This window comes from Clarias gariepinus, chromosome 3, assembly GCF_024256425.1.
Source record: "Clarias gariepinus isolate MV-2021 ecotype Netherlands chromosome 3, CGAR_prim_01v2, whole genome shotgun sequence".
In the NCBI taxonomy this organism is placed as follows: Eukaryota; Metazoa; Chordata; class Actinopteri; order Siluriformes; family Clariidae; genus Clarias; species Clarias gariepinus.
In genome coordinates this window covers 15,211,069-15,220,536 of record NC_071102.1, presented here as the reverse complement: position 1 = coordinate 15,220,536, position 9,468 = coordinate 15,211,069, and the positions used below count along the sequence as shown (strand labels likewise).

The window sequence follows — 9,468 nt, the reverse complement described above, 5'->3', positions numbered from 1 at the left end:
CTAATAATCAGTGGTTAAAACAAAAGATTTTCGTACTAGATAAAGCTTAAAAGAACATTGGTGTGATTGCATTGCTACATGGATGCTAAACATGGATTGCTGTATCTAGCTGATATTAGATTTTGCAAGATGTCTTGCTATAGGTACATTTTAATTAGCTACTGTATATAGTTTCTAATGTCATATTTCCGTTTGTTCCTGAGCACATTACAGCGCATTCTTTTCCAGCCCTAACCAACATCATCTGCACTTTTCCCTCTTTCTTTTTTCATGTTTTAGGTTTTTAGATAACAATAGAGACAAACATCTCTATGGTCTTTTAAGGGGCAAATAAGATAAATAAGAAAAAAAAATTAACTAAACAAAATGTTAGTGGACATTGGCAGCTTGTCATCAACATAATATTTATCAACATTCCTGAATAGGAATTTTTTTTTATAAATTCAGTAAATTATCATTTTTTTGTTTTGATTGGTTAACACAAACATTTACACACAACTTCACTTAAAGATTTATATCTTTAAGCGGCCCAAAGTGTATATAAACTGTATTTAAATATTGGTTTGACCAGCAGCAAATTTTATATAGTAAATGAAAGATAAAAAATGTTATCTCAGCTATTAATTTAAAATAGATCATATGGAAATAAAGTAGATATCCCTATTTACCCTAAGTGACAGGAATTTTATAATAATATAGGCACCACAGTGGCTTAGTTGTTAGCATGGCTGGGTGTTTGCAACTTGCTTATGGTCAGTGTGCATGGATGTTTTTCTTGTGCTTGGTGGGTTTCCTTCAGGTACTCTTTACACAGTTTAAAGGCATGCAGTATAGCCGATTCTCACTCTCACTCACTCATCGTCTATACCCTATAAAAAATTTACTTTGTAACGCGTTAGACCCAACACTGCTGTCTAGGATGTACCCCGTCTTGTGCCCTAAGTCACCTGGAATGGGCTCCACCCCCTCCTCACCCAAGTAGTGTTAGTTAAGTCTGGCAACAGGTTATATTCAATATGATACAGTAGTCTGGTAAATATTATCCTCAAATTAACAGCGGTGTAATTTATTTATGTTTTTTTTTTTTTTTGTGCAAATCTTTACAGGTAGGTCTGACACAATAGAGCATAACACATCAGGGAGAAAACATCGGATTCTGCCACGAGATGGTAGTAGTGATCTTTACTTCAGGAACTGGATTTGTTTTTGTTTTTTATGCAAATAGTGGTTTTGTTCAAAATTATGACATTATTATTATTATTATTATTATTATTATTATTATTATTATTATCATCTTATAGCAAATAGTCCATGAGTTTTAGTGCAATCATGAAGCAATGTTACCACCTAACAACAACAAAAAAAAGCATAACAAAACGTATTGTGGCTGGTAAGAGCTAGAGCACATAGGCTTATTGGGGGGAAAAACATCTATTTAAGTGAAGCTGCTAAAAGGGCATTCAGTGATAAAACACAACCCCATCTATTGTATCGTTGCCTAGGACACAGTAAAGTACAGTTGCTTCCCTCCATGCGCCTAGAAAAAAAAGCAGAAAACACAACACCTTACGCGTCATAAACGGAGATAAAACGCGCACACAAACCTCCCACCCCCGCAAAACACACACACACACACACTCTCTCTCTCTCTCTATCTTTCTCATACACACACACGCACACTTTCCTCGGCGTGCGTCTCTGAGCTCAATCGCCCTGGGCGGAGCGGTGTAAGGCCCCACTTCGTTATGCAGACACCGCAGCGTCTTACAGCGGCTTCCAGTGTATTGTGATGTGAATTTTAATGACCATACACGAGGCGATGCGATCATTCTTACGGTCTTAATCGATCTGAAAGGTAAGCGCACAGTTCTGTCATTCTGCGTTGGCGTAGATGCGTTTGACCATCAATCGTATTCGACGGAAACAAAATAACTGGTTATTTCTTTGCGCATGCATGAAGGTAAATCCTCGCGCGCGAAATCTCAGTTATCATGGCAGTCATTGAGGTTTAGGTTAAATTACAGTGTTTTGACGTTTTAATAGTCATTAGCCAGTTTACTGTTGCGCATAGTCGTCATAACCTTAAAGCGGAGTATTTAAGCCCTACTACCCTATGCTGATATTTGTATTCATATTTTGTAGCTTGGTGCCTGTTTTGATTTGGTCGACTACCTGTAATGTGGCCCTTGTGTCTGCATATTTACATATCTATTAATCTAATATCATTTGTATTACAAATCTTAATATAAAGAAAAACCTTGATTTGTTTTTCTTAAATTGTATAGCATTCAACAAGTAGGGTGAAGTCACAGACATATTGGGCAGACAGCTCTCTTGCTATTTATAATACTAAAACTTATAATAATAATAATAAAAAAATACATACAAGAATTATTATTTTTATCTTATTCATTGATCTATTCCTGCATTCACCTGAATGGGAAACCCACCCATCAATAGGGACAGTGTACATACATTATCTGGTGATAACACACTCATTTCAGAGCTATGGCAATGTAATGTAACCAGGCCACCTACACGCATGTTTTTTGTACGGTGGAAGCAAACTTCAAACTGGAGAACCCAAATTTGAAAATTAACATGCAAAATCCACACAGACTGTAAGCTGAGGTCAATAAATAAAATAAACTGGACTTTTACTAGAGAGATCAAGTATACAATTTGAACTGTACAATAATCAAATGTTTTAAGACCCAGGTTTTAGTGACACTTTCAAATGCACCTAAAGCTGGTTTTAAGGAAAATTTAGTCGTGTTATCCCAGGCTCCTTTCTTGAAATCCACTCTCACTCACTCATCTTCTATACCGCTTTATCCTGTATACAGGGTCGCGGGGGTGCCTGGAGTCTATCCTAGGAGTCCTTGGGCACAAGGCAGGGTGCACCCTGTACAGGGTGCCAATCCATCGCAGGGAACTCACATTCACACATTACAGGGAAATTTGGCAATACCATTTAGCCTAATCTGCATGTCTTTGGACTGTAAGAGAAAACCCACCAAGAATGAGTAAAACATGCAAACTTCTTGCACGCAGACCAGCTGCGGGAATCAAACCCGAACACTGGAGATTCAAGGTGGCAGTGCTAACCACTAAGCCACAGTGTCGCTAGACCAGGGGTCTTCAGCTAAAATTGCTTGAGGTCCGGTAAATAAACACTCCTCACCAGCTTAGGTCCGGACCACCCAAAACAGACACTGATGATTTAGGTGTATCCAATATATGTTTTCATATGGATAAACATGTCTTTTCGTATGTATAAACAGACCAATTTACATCCTTCACAAATTGGATCTTATTTTAATGCTGTTCTGTCCTTTATGTTGCTTTGGTACAAAATAATTTAATTAAACCATTAACAATGTCTGACAAAAATATGATAAAGGAAACTGTGCAAAAATGCCTTCATCTCTAAATCTGAAGAGAACATAAATTAATTTAAACATTAACAACTTAAAAGTTGCCAACAACTTAATAATTAACAACTCATTTACTATTTCCCCATCTGTAAAGGACTTATGTTTTCCTAAAATCCCCTGTATTCTCAGTGAACATTCATAAGCTCATTACTGGGCGGTGAGCTGAGAGGACCTGTGTAGATCGCTCATATTGCACTTTAAGCTCATTTATTTTCCTCGGCCTTATCTCAGACTGCTGGGGGTAAGTTTCTTCAAAGTGTCAATGTTTAGCTGGTAATGGCATTTAATGTTTCCACTTTTGACAACCGCAACAGAGTCCGAGCAAATAACACACACAGGCCTCGTAGAGCTTGATGCAGGAAAAATGAATGCATATTTTTCCACCCATTCATCGTGGAAAACTCTCCAAATCAACTTTTAAAATTTTTAAACGTGACATTTTTTTGCACTAATCTGTCTGTGCGCTGCTCTCGCTTTCTGCTCTCTTCAATGCATGCATGACTGCACATCTGAACGTATCGGTTGGCGGAGCAACCCGTGATGCCGTAGGACCCAAATGGCTCCTTGGGCAAATGGACCTTCACGTGCCCGATATACATTTTCTTTCATTAGAAAATAGCGTTTGCTAGATTCTTTTATTATTATTTTTAAATACTAAGTCAAAAGGCTTCGTGGTCCGGATGGACGCATCTTGCGGTCCGGATTCGGACCGGGGTCCGCCAGTTGGCGACCCATGCGCTAGACTGTAAGCTGAGCTCAATAAATCAAGCATGCAATTGTAAATGTATTATCATCAAGTGCTTAAAGGTCCAGGTCTTGGTGACACTTTTGTATGCATTGGGAGCTATTTTAAAGGAAAGTATTGTCATGTTATCCCTGGCTCCTTGTTTGTTTTATAAATCATTACGCTTCCAGAGTTGTCTGGTATAAAGTCAAGCTGTGCTGAGGGTGCTAAAAGTATCTTTAGGTGATAATGGATAAGACCTGCGACCACATTTTTATAGTTTTCATGTGGGTACACAAGCAAGCAGTTCTCTAGTGAAGGTAGCTCCAACCAGAAGAAAAACATCAGGATATTGAAGACTGGCATGCAAAGAGAGTGAGGAAAATCACTTCTTTTAACAGGAGTAACGTGTATAGCTTGACAAAAGAGAGGGGAAGCCACTTTGGATATGTAATTGATCAATCTGTGTGCCAGACAAAAGGTCATCCAAGATGTGCAACCGAAAAGACTCATGAGTTTGATTCCAGACTAAGTCTAGGGAGCAGGTTGGCCATGCTCTCAAAGCAGAGGTGTGCCAAATGTATATTCTACATCAATCATACTGCAACAACTGGGCTCACACAACTGGAAGTGGGTTTATAGCTCTTTTATGTCTTTTATTACCAACTGGAATTAGAATTTGGTCTCATTCTTGCCTAATATAGGTTTTTAGCTGCTGAACAGTTTGTGGTTGTCTTTGAGGTATTTTTTTGTTTAATGATGCGCCTAATGTTCTCTATAGGTGAAAGATCAGCACCTGGACTCTTCTAATGCAAAGGTATACTGTTATAATAGCTGCAGTATGTGGTTTTACATTGTTCTGCTGAAATACACAAGACCTTTCTGAAATAGATATTGTCTAAAACCTTTATAAACCGTTTAGCATTCATAGTGCCTTCCAAAACATGCGAGCTGCCCATACTGCATGCACTCAGGCTTCCCCATACCATTAAAGATGCTGGCTTTTGAACTGAACGCTGACAGGTATATCTCCTCTTTAGCCCATCAAGGACATGGTGTCTGTGATTTCTAACAGTAATGTCAAATTTGGACTCGTCTAACCATAGAACACTTTTCTACTTTTGAAACAGTCCATTTTAAATGAGCCTTGGCCTACAGGACACAATTGACCATATGGCTTATTTTTGCATGATAGAGCTTTAGTTGGCAACTGCAGATTAATCACACAATCATGCCGATGAGTGATGCAGATGCTGAAGGCCCGAAGACCACAGACATCCAACAAAGGTCTTCAGCCTTGTCTCTTACGCACAGAGATTTCTGTGATTATAAAGTCTTTTAGTTTTCATTTTATTCAGATAAAAAAAAATTGGCTCAATTTTTACAGAATTTGGGTTGTAATAAAATCTTGAAATACTTAATGTGCAATTGTTAAAGTTAGAATCTAGGCAATTCTAAGTAAAACAAAGTATGTGCTTATGTATTTAAGCAACAGTATGGGTTTTAGGTGTGTTCTAATTTAGTTTGTCAAAATATGATAGTTCAACTAAATTAATCTGTGGTTCACATGCATGCTGACTGTGGGGAGAGATCTGGTGCTGATCATGAATCATGTACAGTCTGTCATCACCAATAGCAAGTGACAAATGCTAAAGATTTAAAACACACACAAAAAAAAATAATAATTTGGAAACAGACTGCCAATAATCTAGTTATTGGCATTGACAGCTCATGATCATTTGGAAGCCAAAATCATAATTTAATGTAAAATTCAATTATATGTGAATTAAACTGTAAATTAATTTTACAGTATTTTACGCATGCAAAAGAATAAAGCAGTTACAAAAACATTTGTGCATGTTGTCATAGTTCTTGAAAATAATGAAACTTTTCCCAAATGGCATAACCTGCAGGTGAAACTGACAGACTTAAATAAATCAGTCTGTCAGTATTTAAGTATTTGTGTATATAAGACCAGCAAAATTGAAAAATAAATTTTAACTTGATAAACGAGCGAGGGCTTGATATATATGAGTGCACACTTGCGCTTTGTCTGCCGAAAGTCACAAGATCACAATTTATCCAATGGTTCTTCTCTTTCGCGCGCTCTCACGTGTACTGTTTATTATAACATTGTGACACACGTGTGTGTGTGTGTGTGCAGGCACATAAAACAAAAGCAAGTGTCATTAGAGAGGTTCCTTCTTAAAGATCCAGAGTCTCTCTCTGTCAGAAATCAGTGATTTTGTTAGTGTGTGTGTACGCGAGTGTTCTGACAGTGCAGTGTTTTTCGTTAGTGTGTGCGTTTGTGCACTCATGCACTGCACACACGTGTGTAAGAAAGTCATCCTTCACATTAGGCCCCTCCCTCCTCTCGTCTTTCCTCAGCTTGACATGTGCACAAATGCACAAGCAGAAACATTGCTCTGTTGGGATTCTTTTCAAAGGTAAAGTGCAGATAATAAAAAAAAAATCTTTATATTTTGTATTAATTATTTTATTTAAATATTTATGGGTTGTGGAACAAATCATCAGAGTTTCCATTATTTCTTATTTGATATATGAGTGTTTTGATATACGAGCACTCTTTTGTATTATGCTTGCAATCCATGCCACAGGAACCTTGCATGGTCGGCCTTACTGAAGCTGGCACAAATTTGTAACTGTACAACTCACTGCCGCTCCACTTTTAACAAATTTGGGTGGGGAAGTTTGATAAATAAATAAATCTAAAGCACAAAATTCAAACATGGTAAAAGCACATACTTGATGTTTTCAACACATACAAACTTGATGGTTGGCACCATCATTGGAGATGATGTGAAGAAGAAATAAAAGTTCTTGGCATCCTTTTAAAGCCTAGGAGTAATTGTCAGAGAGGCTTCAGGTGTGCTGGAGATGAACTTGGGGAATTGGTTTGGTAGCCAACATGAAAACCAGAAATGTAAATAATGGAATGAGTTTGTTAAAAGATTAGGACATGGAAGTTACAGCCTGGTCTGCCCATGACAGGTAGGTCTTTAGACGTTTTTTGTAGACTAAGAGTGACTCAGCTGTTGAATGTTTAGCTGATCATTCTCAACGTTTAGCAATTTACAAGCCATTTATAGCACATATTTTATGATCAGTGGGACCAAGTAAGAAAAGTAACAAATATCAGTATAATTGTATCCAATGAAAGTTTTATCTATATCCAAACTTCTTAAATGGTTATTTCATTCTGTTTTTTTTTTATTAATGTATGCTTTAAAGCAGGATGTGAAGTGACCAGAGGTGGGTAGTAACGAGTTACATTTACTTTGTCACATTTACTTGAGTACCTAAAAAAAATTACTTCTATGACTATTTTTACTGCACCATACTTTTTACTTTTACTTGAGTAGATTTGTGAAGAAGAAACACTACTCTTACTCTGCTACACTTGGCTACACTCGACTCGTTACTTTTCTACTATTTATTCTACACATGCACCCGGAGGATCTAATGCATTACTGTTTCACCAGTTAGACGCAGCAATAATAATAACATGTGGTCAGGCGGCATTGTGGGAAAAAGTCTTCAGATGGCATCCCCTGGCATCATATACAAAGCAAGTTGTGCTTGCAAGAGAATAGCTTCATACTGCAGTGTCTTCTTTTTTTGCCAAAAGTGACACACACTTCAGCATATAAAAACACAATTTATAACCTGAGGAAACATGTCGCAGTAAGTTTAGCTGCTTAATTGAATATTGCAATGTTGGCATATATAATTACAGTATTACAATTATATAGTATAGTAAATATAGTAAAAAAAATACTATATAATATATATATATATATATATATATATATATATATATATATATATATATACTAATATATAATTATTATTATTTTTAAAAAAGTAATCAGACTTTCAACTGAAACAGTTACTCAGTACTTGAATACTCAGAATCTTTTTACCGAATACTTTTTTACTCTTACTTGAGTAATATTTTGGATAACTACTTTTTACTTTTACTTGAGTAATATGATTTTTAAGTACAGCTACTTTAACTTGAGTACATATTTTGGCTACTCTACCCACCTCTGGAAGTGACTGGAGTGGCACACTGGAAGAGGGTAGGAGGCTTGTCAGGGACAGATCAGGAACCAGTTCAGAAAACTATGCAGATGTAGTAAGGCATAGAGAGAGCTGGGTCAACACACTATAAAGTGCCTTGGAGACTTCATAATTTCCAATTTTTTGCCTGTGTACCATGTTATCATAACAAAAAAATTGTTGGTTTTTTTTTTGTCTTTTTATTTATTTAATTATTATTTATTATTATTTTTATTTGTAATTAATATTTCACTATGAAAGTGAAGACAAAATCAAACTAGAAACACAATATAATGACAATAATGAAATTGTAAAATACTTAACAAAAAGTATAAATACTTAACATACAACAGCAGTTGTTTCAACCTCCATGGTAGTAATGTCACTGATTACATCCCCACAATGACAGGGTGGACATCAATTTCATGGATACTTACAATGTTTGTTATAAAAAAAAGAATCTAAAAATCTAAGTGACTTGCAATGTTTTATTAAAGAACTTAAGAACATATGAAAAGTATTTAAATGTTGTGTAATTTAATCATTTATTGTACAATAAATGTATATTGTAGAATATTGTACATATATATATATATATATATATAGATAGATAGATAGATAGATAGATAGATAGATAGATAAGATAAGGGAGACACAATTCAAGAGACTTATAACTGTACTGATGTGTCTAAATGTTTGGTCATTTATAATAAAAGCTCATATTACTTATCTTTATTATTTTGCCATACATTTATAATAACTGGGTAATTAGGATAACAAAAGGCTTTCTATAGTAATTATAAAACCAAGTACTTCACTTTGCAAGTATTGTTATCCCAATGGTTCAGGCTGACAGACAGGTTTCAAAATTCAAAAACCAAAAAACAGTCCAAGGTCAGATACCTAAAGAGCATGTATGTATGTATACTTAGGGAGACAGGATTAGCAATAAGGGGCAGGCTAAAAGCCGGTCTGGAACACAGGTGACTCCAGGAAACTGGAAGCTACTTAGGAAGCTCAACCACAATGTGGTAAATTGATTGAGAGTCCAACTAATTCGGCAAGTTTCAGCACAGAGAGAGATCAACAGGGTGGGGGTGCTCAGGAATAAACGAAAATGGCAGGTGAAACAGGAGGTGCATGGAGCCCTGATAGGGGCTGTCCCAGATAGCACACACGTCACGGAGACGTCTATGCGACGTCATTTTTTTCATCTGGCAGATG

At 36.3% G+C, this 9,468-nt stretch overlaps 1 protein-coding gene across 2 annotated transcripts in view; it reads left to right on the top strand.

Moving 5' to 3' along the window:
- The first annotated feature begins 1,754 nt into the window (after positions 1-1,754).
- The window catches only part of ptpn5 (protein tyrosine phosphatase non-receptor type 5), a 90,253-nt gene continuing 82,539 nt past the window's right edge, over positions 1,755-9,468 (top strand). For both annotated transcript variants that reach the window (XM_053491348.1, XM_053491349.1), the window contains exon 1: positions 1,755-1,855. The gene's annotated coding sequence lies outside the window, so the exon portion shown is untranslated. The remainder of the gene's footprint in view (positions 1,856-9,468) is intronic.